The 24,751-nt window shown below is 43.5% G+C and overlaps 1 protein-coding gene across 2 annotated transcripts in view; it reads right to left on the bottom strand.

The window, feature by feature from the left end:
• Positions 1 to 24,751, bottom strand: part of PRKCE (protein kinase C epsilon) — a 538,653-nt gene that overhangs the window by 101,533 nt on the left and 412,369 nt on the right. The window lies entirely within an intron of this gene.

Here is a 24,751-nt window from a genome sequence, read left to right as displayed (position 1 = left end):
TTGCAGATGTAATTAAGTGAAGGATCCTGAGATGGGGAGGTTATCCTGGATTACCAGCATGGGTCTTAAATACAATCATAAGTGTCCTTGTAAGAGGCAGGTAGAGGGAGACCTGAGACAGGGAGGAGGAGGCCGAGTGGCCACAGAGGCAGAGGTTGGAGTGAAGTTGTCACAAGTCAAAGGATGCAGACAGCCCCGGAAGCTGGAAGAGGCAAGGAGCGGAGTCTCTGGAGGGAGAATGGCCGGGCCAGGACCTTCATGTAGGCCCAGTGATGCTAGACTCCTGGCTTCCAGAACTGTGAGAGAATACATTTCTGTGGTTTTAAGCCACCAAGTTTGCAGTAATTTGTTGAGGCAGTCCCAGGAGACTAACAGATTGCAATGTGGAATCATGAGACTGTGAACCCCCATTCACTGCGAGGGCCACTTTTTACTTTGGAGGATATTCCTTCCAGGATCCCCTGTGGCTTCCTCCCTCAAGGCAGCCCTCAGAATGGACAAACCACAGTCACACCTCATTGGAGGTGGCCCCTTCTTACCTGCAATCTATGACAATGTGGGGGAGAGGATGGACTGACATTCTCTTTGCACCATTTCTTGACTATTATATTCTAAGCTCCTAGGGTGTGGGACGCTCTGCTAGGTCAGGGCAAAGAATTATAAGCCATTGCTGTCCAGGGGAGCTTACAATCCAGGGGTGGAGATGGAAAATGGGCAAAATGATAAAAAAACAAAATAGGAGCCAAATGCATGAAAAACACCAGGTGCTAAAAAGATTCAGGGAAAAAGGAGCTCTCTGACTTGGGAGGCCATGGAGGACTTTAGATGTAGCTAGGCCTGAAGAGAAAAAGAAGGTCGGGGGAGGCAGGAACCAATGCCAGGACATGGGAATGGAGTAAGCAAGTTTAGGGGCCAGTAAAGTGACCAGATCAGTTGTAGAGGAAGGTTAGCAAAGTAAATGGTGAGGTTTAAGAGGCCAGAGAGGCAGAGCACATTCTTTTTTTTTTTTTTTTTTTTTTTTTTTTTTGAGACAGAGTCTTGCTCTGTCGCCACGCTGGAGTGCAGTGGTTTGATCTCAGCTCACTGCAACCTCTGACTCCCTGGTTCAGGCAATTCTCCTGCCTCAGCCTCCTGAGTAGCTAGGATTACAGACACACGCCACCATGCCCAGTTAATTTTTGTAACTTTAGTACAGATGGGGTTTCCCCATGTTGGCCAGGATGGTCTTGATCTCCTGACCTCGTGATCCGCCCGCCTCGGCCTCCCAAAGTGCTGGGACTACAGGCGTGAGCCACCGTGCCTGGCTCACATTCTTAACACATAGCTATAATCTAAGTGAAGCTTCCAGAGGACATTAGCATATTATTTTCCATTAGGTCTCAGCAAAATTTACCAATGAGCTTCTTTATTTAGGAAGCATATCTATCTTACTACTGACATCTCTTTGAAAATAAAGTCCATAGTTAAGAATTGTTATTAATTCAAACTACTTTCATCCCCACTGCAGTCTCTAGAATTATTCAATCTTTACTGACATTCACAAAGGACCTAAGTCCGGTTTTTCTTCCATTTATTTTGCCCTTCTCCTTCCAGGTCTACCTCGTTTTCTCCCCAGAGTACAATTTTGTAATCAGAAGTACATGGGCTGCCTTGCCGACTATTTATTCAATCATCCATTCTCCATTCAAATCCTCATTTCAAAAATTAAATGCTCTGGCCAATCTCAGACCATCGGAATCAGAATTTTTAAGGGTGAGGGCCCGGCCTCAGTAGTTGTAAAAGCTCCTCAGGTGATTTCCATGTGTGGCCAGGGTTGAGAAGCACTGACTCTCCTCCATCTGGTTTCTGCCTAGATATCTTGCATCTGTGCAATATAAGGATTATACATTATTTTGGTCTACTTTCTGTCGTTTCAAGGATTCCTTCCAAGAACAAAGACTCTTCAACTCATGCATTAGAATCACATGGAAGTTTGTTAGGACACGGATTCCTGAGCCCCCCACTCAGATATCTGGTTCAGAAGATCTGGGGCAGAGTCTGAAAATCTGAATCCTCTAACAAGTTTCCGGGCAATGCTGGCAGGCCAGGGACAACACTGTGACACAGCCTCTGCACACAGAGCCTCACAGCCTCTGCCCTGGAGCACCGGGGCAAGCCTTTCACATGGGAAGTACAGCTGGATCGTGCACTGAACACTAAACCACACTACCTCAAACAGCCACTGAGGTGCCCATTCCATAGTCACTGGCCCTGGACTTGGACTTTAGCAACAATGGAGTATTTCCTTGACTGTGTTTAGGAGAATCCAAATCTTTAAAGGGGAAGAACCTCCCCTCCCCATCCTCCTCCCTGGCTGCTTTTTATTCTACCAACACTGGACACAGTGTTTAAGAGTAGGGGCTGTGGGGTGAGAAAGAGGCGTTCCCATATCGGTTTTATCACTCACTGGCTGCAAATGACTCCGGCAAATGCCTTTGATTCTCTGTGCTCAGTTTTCTGATCTGTAAAAATGAGGATGGGCCAGGTGTAGTGTCACGCCTGTAATCCCAGAACTTTGGGAGGCCGAAGCAGGCGGATCATTTGAGGCCAGGAGATCGAGACCAACCTGGCCAACATGGCCAAACCCCGTCTATACAAAAAATACAAAAATTAGCTGGGCATGGTGGCATGTTCCTGTAATCCCAGCTACTCAGGAGGCTGAGGCATGAGAGAGAATCGCTTGAGGTCGGGAGGTGGAAGTTTCAGAGAGCTGAGATTGCACCATCGCACTCCAGCCTGGGTGACAGAGAGAAACTCCGTCTCAAAAAAAAAAAAAAAAAAAAAAAAAAAAAAAGAAAGAAATCCGAATGATTGAGTAATAGAATCTGCCTTACAGAATTCTCATGAAGGTTAAATTATATGTTAAAATGCCTGGCTCAAAATGAAGATTGGCTATGACTGTTGCTATAGACGGTATTTGAGCAGTTATCATCTTAAGTCTTCATTTTCTCTGACCTCTCTGCAGCTTTCTTCCCTGACCACATCCTCTTTCAACACACACTTGTTTCCCTTGGCTTTCAGATTTCCCCCCTAAATTTCTGGCAGGGCTTTCTCTGCCTCTCTCATGGGCTTCGCCTCTTCCCAGCTGTTAAGTGTTGGAATCCCACAAGGCTGGGCTCCAGATGCTCCCCATCTTCACTGAGTGCTCACTGAGGATCTCCTCCACGCCCAGTTTCCAAGGCACTTCTATGCAGATGACTCACAAGCTCAGACCTCCACCCTAGACTTCTGTTCCAAGCTCCAGACCACTCATCCAAATGCGGTTCTGACATCTCCATCCAGATGCCCCAAAGGCACTCAAACCCAACATGTCCAAAACTGACTTCACGATCTACCCCAATGAACTAGGTCTCATGGCAAAGTTTCACCTTCAGAAACCTGAGTCATTTAATACCTCTCTCTCCCTGAGTCCTCAACAAGTCCTGTCATGTTTACTTATCGTACCTTTGCATTTCGTACCTTTTCCCCTGTATACTTGTCCATTTCTCTCTCCATCTCTACCACCATCACGCCCACCATTCTGGCCCAAGCAACTATCATCCCTTGTCTAGATTCTTGCAGATGCCTTGCTGCTGATGCTCCCCACATTTACTCTAGTTCCCCCTCCCAATGCTGGTCATGCTCTAGGTAGAGGGACCCTGCTGAAACAGAAATCTGCTTGTAACCCATCCCCCTTCCTCCTCTAAGTCTGCTGCTTAGTTTTTTGAGACAGTCTCGTGCTGTCACCCAGGCTGGAGTGTAATGGTGTGATCTTGGCTCACTGCAACCTTGCCTCTCGGGTTCAGGTGATTCTCCTGCCTCAGCCTGCCGAGTAGCTGGGACTAAAGGCAAATGCCATCATGCCCAGCTATTTTTTTGTATGTTTAGTAGAGATGGGGTTTTGCCATGTTGCCCAGGCTGGTCTTAAACTCCTGACTTCAAGTGATCCACCTGTCTTGGCCTCCCAAAATGCTGGGATTACAGGCGTGAGCCACCGTGCCCAGACTCTATAGCTCGATTCTATTAAAGTCTCCCTGGTACTCTAGGAATAAACGGAAAACTCTCTACTATGCCTCAAAGTCTATGTGGTCTTCTTAGTCTTCTCCTTTCCAGCTGTCCCTTGTTCCCTCTGCCCCAGGGCTTTATTCACGCTGTTCTTTCTGCCTGGAATGTTTTCTCCTCTGCCTTCCTCATCCTTCAGATCTCAGCACAACCATCTTTTCTTCCAGGAAGCTGCCCCTGACTTCTCTGACAAGGTCAAATCCCCTCTGATGTGCTACACTCTCTGTTGTAGCGTTCAGCGCAACAGAATGCTGACCTTCAAATCTAACACATTTGAGGTGTTATTTGTGTAATTAATTTATGACTTTCTCCCCCCATAGTCTGTGTGCTTCATGAGGGCAGGAACTGTTGGTAACTCTGGCTTGCTGTTTTTTAAGGGAATTGAACTAACCTGAAAAAGAACTTGTTATAATCTCTTTTAAAAACAAACACCTTGTAAATAGAAGAACTAAAAAATGTTAGGGGGCTATAAGAAGCAAAGAGTGATCTAAATATTTATATCTGCAGGCCAGGTGTAGTGGCTCATGCCTGGAATCCCAGCACTTTGGGAGGCTGAGGTGGGAGGATGGCTTGAGGCCTAAACATAGCAAGACCCTGTCTATAAAAAAAAATTAAAAAGTTAGCCAGGCATGGTGGTGCACACCTGTAGTCCCAGCTACTGGGGAGGCTGAGGTGGGAGGATTGCTTGAGCCCAAGAGGTGAAGGCTTCAGTGAGCCATGATCACACCACCGTGCTCCAGCCTGGGCAACACAGTGAAACCCTGCCTCTAAAAAAGCGTGTGTGTGTGTGTGTGTGTGTGTGTGTGTGTGTGTGCGCGCATAACTGCAAATTCTTACTGCTTAGCTAGTTAAGTTAGCTAGTTAAGTCAGCCTGCTGCTGTGAGCCTGGGTCTGCAGAATCTGGAGCTGGGTGCCCACTCTCACCATTTCAGAGGGTCTGTCTATATTAACACCCCAGTATTTGCTTACAGACTTGAGTGGTTCTTTTGTTCTTTGGATAGTTGTCTTCACTTCCCAGTGAGATATTCAGCTCCTTGAGGAACACACTTATTCTTCCTAGCAATCCTAAGCAATATTAGCTCCAAACTCCACACCTGAGAAGGTGCTCAAGCAAAATCTGCTCATCCAACCTTCGCTCCAGGGAGCACCATGAGAGGAGGAATTTTTGTTGCTTTAGTTCCTTACTGTAGTCCAAGCAACTAGAATTGAGCCAGGCATATAGTGGGTTCCTATTATGTCTGCATCAAATGCCTGAGTTCTTGAATACCCACCATGGATAAGGTTCAGATTGCTAGAAACTCAAAGGTAATCCAGAGCTGGTTTCCCCATGTCATTTCTATTGTAAAATCTCATCTTGAGCTATTCTAACTTTAGCCCATTTTGAACTTTAGTTTTAACTTGCTTTCTACTCAACAGAGCTCCATGTTCATGACCCCAAAGCATGATCAACTCTTTTTTTATACATTCAGGCTGTTTTAAAAGCAAGGTAAAAGTTTCATTTCCCCTCCCTTTACTGAGTCTGCATTGTTTCTGACCTTCAGATCGAACACATTTGAGAAGCATGTTTTGACGCAGGGTGAGAACTCAAGTCATTCTGAGAACTGCTTAATTACATAAACTGAAATCAAAAGAAAGCTGGCAAACCCGGCAGCTACTCATTAATCCCCTCTTGGCATAGGTAGAAAACAAAACAAAACAAAACATCAACTTCCTGGTAAAGTAAGCAAATATGTTTTCTGAGGTAATCAAAGATTTTAAAAGCCTTATTCCACCTCCTCCTCCCTTAATCTCACCTGAATGTCTAAAAAGTTACGGTCTTGTGATAGCAAGTAAAATAATAAAATTAGCAAAGAGATTATGTGTCACGGCCATTTAGGGTAAGAATAGTTAATAATGACCTTCGAGCTGGAAGAACCACACCGTGTGTTTGAAATTCCCATCGGGCTCCATTTTCCCAGAGCGCTAACCTTTCCTGCCTTTGAAGAGAAAACTAGGCCTGTCCTGTTTGCCTTTCAAGGTGTGACAGATAGCCAGAGGCTTCCCCTCAGCAGCAGTTAGGTTTCTTTGGATACACAGATTCTCCATCACCTGTCAGCTGTTTATACGTGCAAAGATTTTATAGCTCTTACATCAATTTCACATAAATGACCAACTAAAGACCAGGCTTGGAACAGCCCTTACTTGATGTGCTGGTGACAGCATGAGCAATTTCTCCAATGTACCATATAAAGAAATTGTGGGTCCTAATTTCACACTCTGAAACATCTTCTCCCTTCCATGTCTATATCATCTAACCTATCAATTGCAACAGGTCTTTCCTGGGTGCCCAGCTTTTGGGTACATGGCTGGGGGATATAGAAGATGACATAAGCCATGGCTTATGTTTTTCAAGAGCTCGAAACTGAAGACAGGAAATCATGGAAAGCAGCACAAAATGTTGCATAATTATGTGCTAAACTCTCCTGTATCAAATCAGATTGTAAAGCCTATGTATCTGGATTGTATCTTAGCACCCCCTAGAGAATAATCATCTTTCATCCAGGCTTTATCACTTAGAGAAGATCATTATACAAAACAGTCCTGTGGAAAGTCCTGTATTTTCTTTCTTTCTTTCTTTTTTTTTTGATGGAGTTTTGTTCTGTCACTCAGGCTGGAGTGCAGTGGCATGATCTCGGCTCACTGCAGCCTCCACCTCCCGGGTTTAAGCAATTCTCCTGCCTCAGCCTCCCGAGTAGCTGGGACTATAGGCGGATGCTGCCACGCCTGCTAATTTTTGTATTTTCAATAGAGACGGAGTTTCACCATGTTGGCCAGGATGGTTTTGATCTCATGAGGTCATCATGATCCACCCGCTTCGGTCTCCCAAAGTGCCGGGATTACAGGTGTGAGCAACCGTACCAGGCCAGAAACTCCTATATTTTCTATAATACAACTGGTGTTGATGAAACTGACCACTGCTATAGGAATTTGTTTGAGATAAAGCTGAACTGGGGCAAAGACTACACTTAAGTAAAATCTTGAACAATGTGAGTGGGAGGAGGAGAAGGCCTGGTAAATTAGAAGCACAACCTTGAAGGGCAGAGGTGAGCAGAGATGAAAATTACATGTGGGAATGAGGAAGGCAGGTGTGAGCTCAGTAAAAAAAACTGTCATTTAGGGAACAGTGCATAGATGCAGGGAATAGGTAGGAAGGAGACAGAAAAGTGCTTCTGAGAACATAGGTAGGAAGTAAATAACCCTAAAGTCTCTTTTTTTTTTTTTTTGAGACAGGGTCCTGCTCTGTCACCCAGCCTATAGTGCAGTGGCACGATCATAGCTCACTGCAGCCTTGAACTCCTGGGCTCAAATGACCCTCCCACTTCAGCCTTCTGAGTAGTTGAGACTACATGCATGTGCCACCATGTCCAGCTAATTTTTTCTTTTTTAGAGACAGGGTCTTGCTATGTTGCCCAGGTTGGTTTTGAACTCCTGGCCTCAAGTGATCCTCCTGCCTCAGCCTCTTACAGGCTGGGATTGCAGGTGTAAGACACCACGTCCGGCCCCTGGAAGTCTTTGGAGTTGTAAAATGGCATCAAGTTGATGTTAAGGAAAACTCTTCTAGAAGCAGAGTTCAAAGTGAATTGGAAGAAGGCAGCCTGAAATTACTCTCTCTCTTCCCCATTTCCATTGTCCAAAATGTTTTATTGTCTTTGAAGAAGATAAACAAGCAATCCTCATTCCTCACTACTACACTTCCTTGGTAGAAACGAAATAAATATACAGCCACTTTGGGAAACTTAACCAAATCAAATTTATTTCCCCATTTCTGAAAGTTAAGCCACAAAGAAAGTACAACTATCATTACAATAAATGAAAACAGTAAATAATGAGTGGGACTTTCCAGCTCTAAAGGAGACAGACTATGTGTGAACTACAGGCAGAGCCTTGTTGAGTCAGTGTCCCAGAACTTCTAACTCTGTATTGCTAGAAGGTCAGTGTAGATAATAGAAAGAAGGATTCTTTTTTCTTACTGGGGACTTGCCTGTCAATTCATACAGAATGAAAAAGTCTTATCTGAGTAATAATAATTTTTAGTGATGTCAATTTTCCTATGCAATAATAACAAAAATAATCACCTTAATGATGTTTAAAAAGTCATTTTCACATGTTTTCAGCCCTTCTTCTACTAGGCCTTCACCCCCCGCTAACTCCCATTGTTCAAAGCCATACACAAGTGTGTAACAACCTTCTTGTGGTCTTTCCCCGAATTCAGGGTTATCACAACCAAACTCCTATAGCAAAGGCCAATTCCATCCACACCAATTGTAAGATGGGACGTATAAAATGGGTTTTCACATGGCTAGTTCTTTTCTTTTTCCCTTTCTTTCTAAATGCAATGCTGTATTTTTATTATTTCTTTTTTTAAACCACTTTTTGAGGTCTGATTGACATACAAAAAGCTGTACATATTTCATGTATACAACTTGATAAGTTTGGAGATGAGTATACACCCATGAAACCATCACCACAATCTATTCCATAAACACATCCATCACCTCCCAAAGCTCCTGTCCATTCTTTTTATTATTATTATATTTTGGCACACGCGTGTGTGTGTGCGTGCGTGAGAGAGACAGAGAGAAAACTTAACATAAAATCTCCAGTCTTAGCAAATGTTTAAGTATACAATACAATATTGTGAAATTGACACTATGCTGCCCAGCAAATCACTAGGACTTACCATCATCTTTCCTAACTGAAACTTTGTACCTCTTTTTGAACACTTCCCTGATTCCACCTCCACCAGCCTATGGAAGCCATCAACCTATTCTACTCTCTGCTTCTATGAGTTCGACTATTTTAGATTCATCAGCTAAGTAGTATCACGTAGTATTTATCCTTCTGTGTTTAGGTTATTTCACTTAGCATAATGTCCCCCTGTTTCATTCACATTGTTCCAAATTTCTTTCTTTTTTAAAGTTAAATAATATTCCATTGTCTGTAGACATGGTTCTTTCTGATAATGATTGTCTATAAGTCAGAGAGGGCAGAGTCCATCCCACTTTTGGTAAAAGGGGAGATGCCTTTTTTGTTGGAGAAAAGGTTCAATTCAATTACAATTGGCCAAATAGTAAAAATTCCACTCTATAGTCTGCTGGTTGAAAAAGTGAAAATTTTATTCACATACATCTGATATTTGTTTCCAGGTCCTTAAAACTATGCTTACTTGACTTAAACAGGATACCCCAAGTTTAGAGTGACCTAAAGCTGCACCAAACTGACTCACCCAATAAAACTCAAATAAACATTTCCTGCCTCTAATTAGAGTTGCACTTATCCCAGGGAATGACCTCAAATTACCGCCACCCTGTCCCACTCACTTCCATCTGTGTGTGAAAGCCAGGGGAAAGAAGAAAAGTTTTGGTCCAATAGATCAGAGAACACTTTCCTTTTCCAGGGGTCATCAACATCTTAGGAAAAAGAAGTTTTCATCACATGATATGACAGCACAAATGCAGCAGCCCCCAACTAGGCTACATCTCGTTAATGCTGACCACCAGAGCGATCTCCTGCCACGAACAATAGCAGCATCTAAAGTTAAGCAGGAATGGTATGTTGTTAGTTTCCTCTTTGAAAATGACAGAATCAGGAGGGTTTGAGACGGGGAACCCAGCCAATAGAAAGCACAGTGGTACTGTTTTGCAGAGACTCTTTCTTTTCCTCCATTGCATGACCAGCATCAATGTCCAGGCTGAATCATCAGTTTCCAGTATCCTGGCTTCCTCCTGGTTTCGCCCCACTGGCTGCTTTCTCTATCAATTGCCATTTGTGGGGCATGGCATCTGGCTACTGTCCTCTGTCCCTGGCTGTTCACCTGGACTTCAGAAAAGCTGGAAGGCTTCAGGAACCTTTGCCTCAGGCCTCTACCCAACGCTACGTCCTGATCAACTTGCAGAAGCTTCACTCTCCGGTCTGCGCATCTGGCCAAGAGGATGCCTTAGCCAAATCCCTTTTTGATGTTATCAAGAATTTACCTATTTATTGAGAGACAGGGCCTCACTCTGTTGCCCAGGCTGGAGTGCAGTGGCATGATCTTGGCTCACTGCAGCCTTGGCCTCCCAGGCTCAAGCGATCCTCTCACCTCAGTCTCCTGAGTAGCTGGGACTACAGGTGCATGCCACCATGCCTGGCTAATTTTTCATATTTTTTTGTAGAGAGAGGGTTTTATTATGTCACCCAGGCCCAGGCTGATCTCAAACTCCTGGACTGAGGCAATCTGCCCACCTCAGCCTCCCCAAATCCTGGGATTACAGGTGTGAGCCACTGCATCAAGCCAAGAAATAACTTAAATAGAAATCAAAAAACAGGTTGCTCACTGGCACCTGTTGCCACCAGTAGCCAGCTGTTTGCAGCCAAAGTTAAGGACCTATGGAACATTTCTTATAAGATTTTTGAGCAGGCTGGGTGCGGTGGCTCATGCCTGTAATCCCAGCACTTTGGGAGGCTGCAGTGGGTGGATCACAAGGTCAGGAGGTCGAGACCATCCTGGCTAACACAGTGAAACCCCGTCTCTACTGAAAAATACAAAAAATTAGCCGGGTGTGGTGGCGGGTGCCTGTAGTCCCAGCTACTTGAGAGGCTGAGGCAGGAGAATGGCGTGAACCCAGGAGACAGAGCTTGCAGTGAGCCGAGACGGCGCCACTGCACTCCAGCCTGGGGGACAGAGTGAGACTCCGTCTCAAAAAAAAAAAAAAAAAAAAAAAAAAAGATTTTTGAGCATAGAAATAAAAGTATTCTTGTTCTAATCCCATTTCCCCAACCCAGCCAAAACCCATATGATGGCTTGCCCTCTACCAACGCTCTTCCTGTAAGCTCAGGCAATTCCGCACAACCCGGTGTGGGGACTGCATCAGACTCTGCCTGTTTCCCACATCTACACCTTCCTGTGTCCCAGGCAGGACATAAGAGGCTAACAGCTGGTGTTCAAAACACCCCTTGTAGGTCCTCATCTGTCCAGGCTCAGTGCACGTGCAGCTCAGTAAAGAAGAACTCAGAGTCTCCCTGGTCTCCAATCACTGATGCTGGAGCTGAGCCCCCCACAGAACCTACGCAGCCCACGTGGTCGCCACTCTGATTCTAGAAACTCAAGAGTCACCTTATCAGTTCCTGTACCAACAAAAAAAGCAACACCTACAGAGGTCATGCTGGAGTTCTGATTTCCAGGAGGCTCAAGTACTGAATACTGCAGTAAATAAAACCTGCAGTCCTGGGTTAGGTCAATCCTTGAACCATTTCATCGTGGCTCCTCCTGCTGCTATTTGTTTCTTTGCTTGTTTAATTCTTTTGTTTGTTTGTTTTGAGACGGAGTCTCGCTCTGTCGCCCAGGCTGGAGTGCAGTGGCCGGATCTCAGCTCACTGCAAGCTCCGCCTCCCGGGTTTACGCCATTCTCCTGCCTCAGCCTCCCGAGTAGCTGGGACCACAGACGCCTGCCACCTCGCCCGGCTAGTTTTTTTGTATTTTTTAGTAGAGACGGGGTTTCACCGTGTTAGCCAGGATGGTCTCGATCTCCTGACCTCGTGATCCACCCGTCTCGGACTCCTAAAGTGCTGGGATTACAGGGTTGAGCCACCGCACCCGGCCTGTTTAATTCTTCTTAGAAAAAAACCCTGCTGATTAACCAGGGGATTAGAACATGCCCACATCGATATTAAAATGACCAGCCGATTCAGGGAAAAACAATCAAGGAAACATTTTTCAATCTCTTGTATGTAAAACCACCAACCTGTTAACTGACTCCTTCACTTTACAACCAGTTGTCAAGTCACAAGGATTCTTTTCTTATCCTTTTCTTTCCTAAGAATCTGCAAAATTCTTGTGACTGTTTTAAAGATAAGCAAATCGGGCCAGGAAGCTGACCCCCACAATAAACAGGCACATCAACATTTCCCTTCAATTGTGGGAAGGAACCATAACCTGCTTAGATGGAAATATTTAGGTTGCTCACACTACACAAAGAGAGGGAAAAAAAAAAGCTGCCCCCTCTTACCTTCCCTGGTTGAGTGTAGCAGCCAGGACTGATCCTACCGCTAAGAGATGACATGTGAGAGCATCTGTTCAGCTTCCAGACCTGATCATACATGCATAGTGTGGTCTGTGCAGTAGTTACTCAGGTATCCAGTGAAACAGTATTTCTTCACCTGGAATACTGGAAGGACGGTGTCTCTCTTCCATCCCCAAATGTATTCATTTACCAGGACGTGACTCATGCCTGGTAAATTCAACCACACTGACATTTTCCCTTCCTGATCTGCCACGGAGATTTCTGTCTGCATCAGTTTGGGTCCCTGATTAGTCTCAGAACTGTCTTCGGTTGAAGCAGGACACAGCCTGGAACGCGGGAAGCAACCACTCCTGCTGCTCCTCTTGGGTTCAGCTGGTCAGACCACACGGTCAGTGTGGTGTCGGACACTGTGCACTACACCCAACGCTGACTGAGTTCATCCAGAGGAAGGCAAACAGGAGGGCGAGGAGAAGCCAGGACCTCCGAGAAGCAGCTGAGGGAAGTGCAACAGCCAGCCCCAGTAAATCTAGTTTAGAGGAGACTGGCAATCTGAACTGAATGAATGGGCAAATAAAATAAGTATCAGACAAAGGACAAATTGAAGAGAAACTCTTAAAATATTTGAAGGATTTCCACATTGGAAGGAGATTTGGTCTGTGTTACTGCAAAGGGTCAAACTAAGCCCAGTGGGTAGAAGTTACAGCAAGGTCCCTTTGATTACACTAAGATAAAAACTTCTAGTAACTCCAACCCTCTGTGCAACATCGGATCCTTGCTGCCTTGTTCTGTAATGAGTTCCTTCCAACCTGGGGGATGCTGGCCTCGGCTGGATGATCACTTTTGCAAGGCTATGAACAGAAATACTCTTTGTTCACTGAGAGGCTGGACCAGATGAGCTGGCAGACGTTTAGAACCCCTTGGTAGCATTTTAAAGCATATAGATTTCCAGGCCCCTCTATCAAAGCTTCTGATTCTGAGGTGGGCCCTGGGAATGTGCATTTTTTTTTAATTCCCCAGGTACTTCCCACTGATTAGTGGGGGTTGGGAACCAGTGGACTAGGCAGCTGCTGGGGTGCCTTCTAACATGAACACTTGGTGATTCTACTGCATTTTGGTTAGCATTTTTCTCTGATAATTTCATGTGTTGGTAAATCTAACTAAAGAGTCATTTCTTCAACCAGTGGCTTTTAGTCTTCTATCCCAGCACACTGATGGACAAAGTACACCCCATCAAAACCATGGCTTCCTACAACAGGTATCTCATGGAGTTCCCAGGGCCATGTCTCCTGTATCTGACCATGTCTCTACAATGCCTAACACCATACTGGGCTCATGTGAGCCACTCCAGGAATGCCTAACATTTAAAGCATTTACTGTTTAGTTGATACTATGCTGTGTTGGATTTTCATAACTGTAGGGTCATATGAAATCAAACTGAGGACCTGAAGGTCCCACCCATGTCTAGATAGCTGTGGTTTCACTCCATAATTGCATTTCTTGTCCCACTTGGCTGACTTTTAATCTTATAGACATGTTGTTGGATTCATATGCATGGCTGCCCGGAACCAAGTAAACCATTTCATGATGGTAAGAAAGCATGGTTGACATCTCCACTCTGCTAAATCCCTTTTCATGTTCTGACTGCTTTAATAAAGCCGAAATTAAAATGTGCTAATCCGGGGGAAACTGGAAACTTGGAAATAATACACTAACGTAAACATACAACTCAATCCTGTGGATTCTGAACACTTGATCACATTGTTTTAAATCTTAAGTGGCACAGCTGGTGGCTGAAGGCACGCTGAAGAGGATTTCCATACCACTTCACTAATACTTTCATTTGATGACAGATAAAGCGTGAAAACATTTTTTTAAATTATTAAATTCTTTGATCTCCATATTTCCATTCAGATTTACTCTGAACACTGAGCAGTGTGGTGAGATAAACCTATAAATATTTGCTATAATAGCGCAGGGTCTTCTGTGAAGAATTGTTGAACTATTGTTTTGCTATCGGAAGAAGGTACTGAATTCCTGCATGTGTTTAACATACGTGAGCAGAGACTCCAGTCAACACCGGGTAGTCTGCATTAAGCAGGCATAGGTAGCTGTAGGAGTGGAACAAAAGCAACCTGTGTTTAATCTGTTCACAAATCTTTTGTTCCTAAATACTTGGAAAGGTAGTTAGAGCAAGTAAGGGAGAGATTCAGGACTGGGTAGAAGCTTTGATTTAGACTGATGGCTGACAATTCAGATCGGAGGCTGGTCTCTCTAAACACATAAATTCATTATTTAAACAGAGTGAGTAATGTCACAAATGCTTGGGAACCTAACTGAAACAGTTCATGATTTGACTGTTGTCAGTCCCTGTTTGGGCACTCCTTCCATGGACGTTTTCAAAGTTTCCTATAGCTTTCCTCATCCTTCATTCTCACTGGTGTGGTATAGTGGCTCAAACTTGGCCTCAGAATCCTGACTGCCTGGGTTCAAATCCTAGCTCAGCTGCATGAACTGGCTGCATGAACTTGGACAAAAGAAAATGTTGGTTTCCCTATTTGTAAAATTGAGATTCAATAGTAGCTACTTCATGGAAAACTAAAATAAGGAACCTTTTTTTTTTTTTTTTGAGACGGAGTCTGGCTTTGTCGCCCAGGCTGGAGTGCAGTGGCCGGATCTCAGCTCACTGCAAGCTCCGCCTCCCGGGTTTACACCATTCTCCTGCCTCAGACTCCCGAGTAGCTGGACTACAGGCGCCCGCCACCTCACCCGGCTAGTTTTTTGTATTTTTAGTAGAGACGGGGTTTCACCGTGTTAGCCACGATGGTCTCGATCTCCTGACCTCGTGATCCGCCCGTCTCGGCCTCCCAAAGTGCTGGGATTACAGGCTTGAGCCACCGCGCCCGGCCAAAATAAGGTATCTTTATTGTAGCTGCCTACCCCTTAAAAACTGCTCAGAAAACTATTAGTTCTGATTTTTCATTCACTAGTCTTCAATCAGTAGCTGCCCATGGCTCCATGATGAACACATTTCAAATCAGCTGACTAGTATATATTTATAGAGGACTTCAAAAAGGCTACAGTCTGGTTGGAGAGATAAGAAACTCCAGTGAAATACATTAACATTATTAGACGGTATTTTATTATTGGGAAGTTTCCATAGAAGAGTGGGGATTTAGGGGGAGGACGTCAAAATCAGTAGGGTTTGGGTTTTCTAGGTGCAGGAAAGCCATGAGGGCATGGGCATCTCTACGCATTTGGTTTACTTAAGAGAACAGTGATGAGACCTAGCTGTTTGGAGCAAACCATCTCCATCTTGGCCTTTTTATTTTCTTAGAAAATGAGAATCTAAGGCAAATGTGAGGACATAATTAACAGGTAAAGAGTAATCATGGTTATCATTTATTGGGCACTTCCTATTTTCAAATATAAGCTACTTTTCCATTGATGCAAGAATTCTGAAAGCCACTGTTAACATCCACACTTGACACAAAGATGCAGAGGCTCAGAGGAGTTGACTTGCCCAAGGCCATAGAAATAGTGAGTAGTAGAGCCAGAATTTGAGCCCATGTCTATCCCAAAGCCACGGCTCTTTCTGTTACTCCAGGAGTCACCCTCAACATCATTTAATAGAGCTGTCAATAAAATGCCATCTTTTTTTTTTTTTGAGACAGAGTCTTGCTCTGTTGCTCAAGCTGGAGTGCAGTGGCACAATCTCAGCTCACTGCAACCTCCACCTCCAGGGTTCAAGCGATTCTCCTGCCTCAGCCTCCCAACTAGCTGGGACTATAGGTGCGTGTCACCACGCCCAGCTAATTTTTTGTACTTTTGGTAGTGACAGGGTTTCACCATGTTGGCCAGGATGGTCTTGATCTCCTGACCTCGTGATCTGCCCGCCTTGGCCTCCCAAAGTGCTGGGATTACAGGTGTGAGCCACTGTGCCCAGCCATAAAATGCCATCTTTTATACATCAAAAATGAAGGTGCTTGAGGCTAAGTTTCAAAAATGTGTATTGGGGTCCACACAGGAAGCCTCTGCTCTGGTTATAGAGCTGGTCTCGAGTCTCTAGAACACAAAGTCTCTGCTACCTTTTGAAGGAACACAACAGTTCTCCCTGTGACCAAAGGACCCTTCCCTTCTTTAGAGTCACCTAGAGTCTAGGTGAATACAATGTCATGTCTTTCATAGAGTGGGCTGCTTTGTGGCACACTCCACCATCTGGACATCACTGTAAATCAGTAAGAGAGAAGAGGTCCTCTGATTGGGAAAGGAAACACCAGCACCGGGACCCACATGCTATTCAACAGCAGAAGTGAACGTCATGTGTGAGTCTGTCAGCTAAGTACCACTTTGTGGTTCTGTCAGTAAAATTCAGGTTAGGATTTCAACCTTAAGAAAATTCCATTCTTCCCAGCTTAGAAAATCAGGGAATAGGTGACCGCAAGAAATGCCCCAAAATTGCCAGTCTGGAACTATTTAAAGCAGGAAAAAGCAATCCTAACTTCTTATAGCCCTTCTTACAGCTAACTGTTACACCAACGTTGCCAAGAAAAACTAAAATAATATTCAAAAATCTTTTTACCAAGACTTTAAAATTTGTGCTAATTTTATTGTAACAGTGATGCTATTGCTATGAATGATTATGCAATGATTTAGTCTGGAAGTTTTTTCCATCAAAGTGGTATACTGATTTATAATAGCCCATATTAACTGTGTAATGTGGAAACCTGAATTTCCCGATAAGCGTTAGATAAATGAATGGAATCAAAATATAGGAAACTGATTTTTTAAATGGTTAGAAAACATATGAATGAGTCTTATGTTCTAAACTCTAAGTACGCTATAGGTGTTCTCATTGTTGATTGGAGTATTTTTTGCAAAGTATATACTTTAAAAAATCCTTACGTACAGAAACATATTTTAGATGCATACCATATCAGTATCCAGAAAAGGCCTACGAACAGCCTTCAGAAACCACTTCAGAGAACAGTTATATCATTTCAACTTCAATACTTAGTGACTGGCAATTTGGAGATATTCCACTTTCCAGGTGGTGAGCAACAGGTAAGTGAGAATACAGCAGAGGCTACCATGTAAAAGAAAGTCTCCAAAATGCCTGGTCTGTCTGCTCACTAGAAGACCTGCCACTTCTCCTCTTCCAAGCATCTTCAGTGATTCTTCAAAGCATCTCCATTGTCATTTGGAAGCAAGCCCCAGTTGTAAGCAGCAGTGCTTTCCACACTTGGGCATGCAGAAGAATCAACTGGACACTTTTTATAGCGTAATTCCCGGACTCCACACCCAAATACTCTGACTCTGCAGGGTCTAAGCTGGGACCAGAGATTCTGCATTTCTAAGAGGCTCCCAGGTAATGCGATGTTGCCAGTCTAGGGATCACCCTTGGAGTTGCAAGGGCCAGAGCTCCCCTCGTCTGGTGGTAATCTAAATTTCAATCTGGTATCTCACAATTCCCTACTTGAGCTGATTTCTTTTAATATCACAACCACTTCTTGCTCTTGGTTACTTCTGAGGCATTTGGTTAACTGCTCCAAGTCTCTCCCATCTACATGCCAGGCATTTCCTATCCTCCTCTTCCTTGGTGATGCCTTTGCAAATGAAGACAGCCCTTGGAGAACTCTTCTGCTTCTGAATTCACAGCAATTCTTAAACTACACATCTGATGACTGATTTTATTCTGTATATGACAACCTTCTACCATTGCCTTGTATTGTTACATCAGAGAGAGATTTTTAAAGTTGGTGTTATTTTTCTACCCTTCTTCAACTGGTCTTTCTCAGTCCTCATGAGTAGGAATTATATCTTGCACCTAATGGTACACCAATAAATAATGACTGATTAATTAGATATATCAATTAATATATTTAATATTATTTTGGTTCTGCTCTGCTGTGATTATCTGAATTACCAAGGTGGGTGAGCACCATTACTCTAGAAAACCCAATTCAACACTGTTTTATGATCTTGTTTCCCAGGGCAGCCCCTGAAGTCTCTTTCTGAATCCTTTACTGGACCTAGCAGAGTACGCATGCTCATAAGTTAGATAGCCTATGACTCAAGTGGCTCACCAAAATAGATTATTATTTTTTTCATCCTGGATACAGACCAGCTAAGGTTTATGCTAATTCGTGACCCTCTTTTAAGAATCCCCAAAGGGAGATTCTACCCACCGATAATGTAAAAGTGCAGACAAATCACCAGTCTCTCTCATGAACAATGAAAGTGAAAGATGTTTCCATTGCATTCTGACAAATCCCTTAGCGAGTGATATAATCAGTAAGCCAGTAAGGAAACCCCGCCTTCAACGAGAATATGATGTAAAAATTGTGCATTCTCTTGCAATACTGACCCATGAACAATCTAATGCCAGGAAACCCACAACAAATGCCGGGAATACCGGCATTCCAGATTCACATGACTTTTACTGTACCCCTACCTTGCGTTATATTCTTGGTCTGTAGGGTTAGGAGAGTTAGCTAAGTAGTTATTACCAAGTGGTCTAGCTTGGTAAGGACGGGCAATCCCTTCACTGTAGACCTCCAGGCTCTGCTTTAAACTAACTGAAAGTTTTATGCATTAATTTTGTGAATGCCATTCAATGTTCAGTAGATAAGTTGTGAGCATCTATTATGCAAGCGGCGTTCCTGTAACACATAAAGTGCTCATTCTTCTGTTGCTCAGAACTCTAAGACGTGTCCACCCTTGAAATTACACATGGTGTTTCATTTTGCACCACGTAGGCTGGGCCCAAACCTGAATACGCACCGAACACGCGGAAGAGACGAGAAAGACTGCAGGGAGCAAAGGCCAGGCCACAGCACAAAACTCACTGCCTTCGGCTAACAGGCACTCCTGTCACCTCTGCCTTCCAAGTCGCGCCAAAACTGCCTCTCAGATGTCACCTCAGGCCATTTATTGTGACTCTGAACCACTACTTTAAGTACCATTCTTTTCCTATTAATCCAAACTGTTTAAATAAAATTATTTTGATGGACAGAGACTCAGTATATATAATGCATGTCATTCATTTGGCACTTGTTCAAATAGGATATGGTGATATCTTGCATAGGATCAGGCTGAACATTTATCTGTAGAAAGAAATGCATTGCTTGGCCAGTTAAGAGCCAATGCAAATGTAGACAATGTTTTAATAATTTAAGAACAGAAAGAAATTTTGGGCACAGCAGTAACAACTACCTATTTAGCAAAAGTGCTGGTTAAAATGATCCTTATCTTTTTATCATGTTAGGCTCTTCAGAACTTCTACCTGACAACAATTTTATTAGCATTTCTAATTCCTGCCCATGCATAGGAGTAATACAATGTCATCAGTTTGAACATATTCCATATTACTCAGAGTAACCACCAGTTCAAATTGCCCAAATGAGTTTCCTTTGCCATGTATCTCTGAGAAGATAAAACTCTGCCAACTTAGTTAAAAAAGAAGCAATGATAAAAGAAGAATCATTCTGTGGGGTTGACTTCCTACCACCCCAAAGACACAGCTCACCACAGAACTAACTCTTCTCCTCCCGTCTGTGACGCCCAGGACATAGTTCCCACGTACTTATAACCAAGGGTCAGCCAGTGACAACAGTTGCCTGTAGCCTAAGAGCACAGCAAGAAACTTCTGTCCTGATCTGATCATCTAAATGGAAAATTTACGAGATATACAGACAAATCAGTTCACAGACTATGCCCCAAGCACTAGAAATAACTTATTTTTACAATGTATTTGTACAGAATGTTCTAGATAATATAAAGTTGTTAAATGAATATAAGTCTAGGATTCCTAATTGGAGTGGATAGTTTCCTGCCCTCTTCCCCTGGAAATGGAAAAATCAAAAAGGAACAGACAGCCTTAGCCAACTCAACCTCTGCCTATCTATTTTCATGAATAAATTTGGAGGGAAAGAAAGGAAGGAAAGAAAGTGAGGTCCCAAAAAAATGAAGTGAGGTAGGTGACTCATTACTTCAACATTTTCTTGGGGGTAACTTTAGTCAAGCCAGTGCTCAAGTAGGTGTATAGGCAGAAATAGGGGGAAACACAGATACATCAAAACAAAGGAAAGGAAGTTCATAAATGCTTCCCCTTCACCTGATATTGTACAGGGTCATCTCACCATGCCACAGCCCCTGCAACCCCTCACCACTTCTGTGTCTTTCCTCTAGGTCACAGCCTGCTGCTCCACACTCTGTCATGGGAGATGCCAAGGTTAAAATGACGATTGGACTGTCAGCATCTAGCTTTTTGGCATGTCTGTTAAATAGTCTTGAAGGATGCTGGATCTTTGCAAATGGGTGGTTGGGGACCAATACAGTCTCAGAAGAAGTAGTTAAGACAAACTAAACAGCAGTGTTCCACTGGCCCCATGGGCAAGAGGCGAGTGGGTTAGCTTCCCAAGAGACAGTGCCATCAGCTAAAGCATGAATCAACTGATCCATTCTAGTTTTTAAGCTTTTGCAAACACTTTCCTGGGATCAGTACCATGGCTCAAAGCACCTGTGATCATTTATGGCTTGGAAATATAATAAAGATATTTTAGGATAATTTTTTCAATTGGAAAATATTTAAATTCCTTTTTGTCGTATGTTTCTGACCTCCAGTGACCTCAGATCTTGATTAGGAAGATAAAGCAGAGACCAACCAGAAGTACCTAATTTTAGAACAGAAAAGTCAATCTGAAAAGTAATTTCTCTAAATTTCGTTACAGTAGCTCTTGTCTGAACTGTGGTCCTCACACACCAATAACTTTTGGCTTTTCAGACGAGAAGAACAAGAAATTTTTTACCAAAATTGTTGTGTTCTTTTTCTGATTCAAGTTTAACTGGACAGATGAGAAGATGGAAGGGCTACTGGTAGAGTCACAGAAATTCTTTACGTGAAATGACGTCTGCTTTTACTTGTTGGGAAACAGATTATTTTAAGAGAATATTAGAAACTATGACAAACCCCAAAACTGTTTCCCGTCAGAATTCTTGGAGGAATTGCTTAGTTTACCCATAGACACACTCCCTGGCCCTTGAATACTAGATAAACAGCATTCTTTCAAGATACAGGTCTTGAACAGTCACTTTCCCCTTTTCTCTTAACAGCAGGCTTTTAGGTTTAAACTGTCCAGAAATTACATTACCATCCATGTCTCCTCCTCTTTTACCTGTTTGCAGAAAAGAAGCTTGGTAAATTATTATCATATAATCTGTGATCCCAGCGCTGAAGTGTGGAATAATTTAAATATTTTGAAGGGTTCAGGATGTACAGGGTCAAATAACAGCATGGTCTCTCAAGCTAGAACATCGAAAATTTCTCCTTCTTCTGGTTGAAAATGAGGAGCCACATCTACAGAAAGCTTGGGCTTGGTGTTAGCAACAATGGGGCCTCCCCTTTCCCACTGCCCCAGCCCTTTTCTCCCCACACCCACATGAAAGGACAATAAACTCCACAGGCCATGGATGAGCATCAAGTAGCAACATTCTGTAAGACTAAGAATCCCCCAGAAAGAGTCCAAGAGAATTACCAAAAAAAAAAAAAATTCTGTAATGTTGCCTCCGGTCCTAGTTTACTATAATATGTTACCAGTTTTAGGCCAATGAGGCATTTTCCAACTTCCCTAGTTTGTACTGTCACCAAAATCAGAGTCTAACTATGCTTAGAAAATGTTTCTTTGTATCTCCCTAATTCTTCTTCTATCTAATCTACAAAGGACATAATATTCAGTCAGGCTTTGCTTCTGGTGCAAGCTGCTGATGATAATCTAAATCCCTCATGCTATGATTTAAGCATTTATTGTCAAGACTGTCCTTTCTATTACTATCTAATATCATGTATTAAAGAAACCATTAGTGTAAGGAAATCTGATTAATTTGGGATTGCCAATTACTGAGCAGTGAATCATTAACTGAAATTCATATGAACTTAATTTGCAAATGTACTTAGAGAACTTTTGAGTGTCAAAGGAGTAAGACTATATTTTTAAGGGCAGTTAACAATTTTCTTTTTTTGTTTTTTGTTTTTTGTTTTTGAGACAGAGTCTCGCTCTGTCACCCAGGTGGAATGCAGTGGTATGATCTTGGCTCACTGCAACCTCCACCTCCCAGGTTCAAGCCATTCGCCTGCCTCAGCCTCCCGAGCAGCTGGGATTACAGGCGCGTGTCACCACGCCTGGCTAATTTTTGTATTTTTAGTAGAGACAGGGTCTCACCATGTTGGCCAGGCTGGTCTTAAACTCCTGACCTCAAGTGATCCACCCACCTCGGCCTCCCAAAGTGCTGGGATTACAGGTGTGAGCCACTGTGCCCAGCCAGTTAACCATTTTCATAGACAGCAAAACACCGTGAGCAAATGAAAGATGTGAGGCCTAACATCTGATGATAGTCAACAACTCCTGGGGCTCAGAGAGGACTGGAATTCTGTGAAGTCATTAGAAATGAATACTCCACCCTTCTCTCAGGTTACTGAGTAATTTGTATCTTAAATGACTTTGATAGGAAAATGCTACTCCAATTTAGCCAGAAGAGGAGTCGCTGGTAAGGAGTTGCTGGTAAGGATTTTTACCCCAGAAGGAAGTGGAGATTAGTCTAGCAAAACACTGTAAATCCTTTCCTGCCCCTTGCAAGATGGTCACAGTTGCGGAATTCTCTGCCCTGGGAGCATGCTTGACTTCCATTTTCAAATACAAGGGAAAACAAACAAACTCCAGCCGCTTCACAGAGCCTCAAATAGCTTTTTCCAAAGATGGGCGCCATCCCCCATCAGGTGGGTTTTTGAGGGCCCAGACCGCAGAAACCGTCTGGGAGTCTGTGCTCAAAAGTTCAGAACAATCCAGAAATTATTTCAGCTGTTTTCATTTTATAAGTAAAACAAAAACACCAAGTAGGAACAAACAAACACATGCTTCCATGCGTCTATTTTTAAAAGAAAAGACAGCTCCGCCCCGACTTTTTTTTTTTTTTTTTTTTTTTTTTTCTGTTGAACTTCAGGCTCTTACACATAAAAGTATAATACAATGCTGGAAACTGAAGCAGTTCCAAAATTTCTCCTCCTAGAATATCACCTAGCTAAGCCTAAAGCATTTTAGGTCCTTGGTCTCCTCTTTCTGGCCCTGGATCAATGGAACATAATAACCAGTTGCTATTTCATCAACGTCCCCAGGGTCCGACCTTGGCCCACTCAGCTCTGCCTTTCCAGCAATGATCGCCCTCTCGTGGCAAAAGCAGTTAACTACAAGCTACTTAGAGACTCGACTGCACATGGTGAACAAAATGATCGGCTTGCCCACTCTGCTTTCTATCGCGATTTCTAAGAATGCACTTAAAATGAGAAAACTGGAAGATTTGTATGTAATTGATTTAAGTGTAGGAAAACCTGCATTAATAAGATGAGGCCAGGCACAGTGGCCCATGCCTGTAATCCCAGCATTTTGGGAAGCTGAGGTGGGAGGATCACTTGAGCCCAGGAGTTTGAGACCAGCCTGGCCAACATAGTAAAACAACGTCTCCACTAAAACTACTTAGGAGGCTGAGGCAGGAGAATCGCTTGAATCCTGGAGGTGGAGGTTGCAGTGAGCTGAGATGGTGCCACTGCACTCCAGCCTGGGCCACTGAGCGAGATCGTGTCTCAAAAAAAAAAAAAAAAAAAAGGCTGAGCTTTATACCCTTCAACTCCTACTTAAAAGAATATTGGGGGTGAAGTGGGGGAGGGTTGGTCAATGCATAAACACAGAAAGCAGATTGTTACTGCATTGCAAAGAGCCCCTGAGGTATGATTCTGTGGAACTCTCCTATTTACCTCTTAGTCTTCACAGTTTGTATCTAGTCCTAATCCCCAGGGATGGTTCTAGAATCACAACATAGTGTTCTTGGCACACTGGGCTTCTCATGGCTTCCTAAGGGGCATACTTTGAAAGAGAGTCTGACTAATCTGAGTAGGACATATGTGCCCAGGGAGCACCCACAGGATGACCTGTTGCCAGAACACACAAACGACCTCATGCACTGGGTCAGATTTTGTTTCTGAAAGGCTAAAACCTTATTCTCAGCAAAAGAGTAGGGGACATGTCTATCGTATTCATTCCCAGGCCCCCAGCATCTGACACAGGGCTTTATACCCAGCAGGAGGGCAAGAAATACTTAATGTATGCATGAGGCTGGGTGCGGTGGCTCATGCCTGTAATCCCACCAACTTGGGAGGCCAAGGCAGGTGGATCACCTGAGGTTAGGAGTTCGAGACCAGCCTGACCAACACGGCAAAACCCTGTCTCTACTAAAAATACAAAATCAGCTGGGCATGGTGGCGCGTGCCTGTAATCCCAGCTACTCGGGATGCTGACACATGAGGATCTCTTGAACCCTGGAGGTGGAGGTTGTAGTGAGCTGAGATTGTGCCACTGCACTCCTCCTGGATGACAGAATGAGACTGTTGCAAAAAAAAAAAAAAAAAAAAAGAAAGAAAGAAAAGAAATACCTAATGTACACATGAGTGACGGTGAGATGCTGAAAGGGTCTTCAGGAAAGCAAACACCATGCTCATCTCCAGGGTACTTTGATTTCCAGTCCTGATTTCTCCCAGGAACCAGGGGATTTAAAATGCTACCCCGGGAATCCTTACAGATACC

The sequence above is a fragment of the Chlorocebus sabaeus genome, chromosome 14 (assembly GCF_047675955.1).
Source record: "Chlorocebus sabaeus isolate Y175 chromosome 14, mChlSab1.0.hap1, whole genome shotgun sequence".
In the NCBI taxonomy this organism is placed as follows: domain Eukaryota; kingdom Metazoa; phylum Chordata; class Mammalia; order Primates; family Cercopithecidae; genus Chlorocebus; species Chlorocebus sabaeus.
This window is presented reverse-complemented; position numbering and strand designations above follow the sequence as displayed.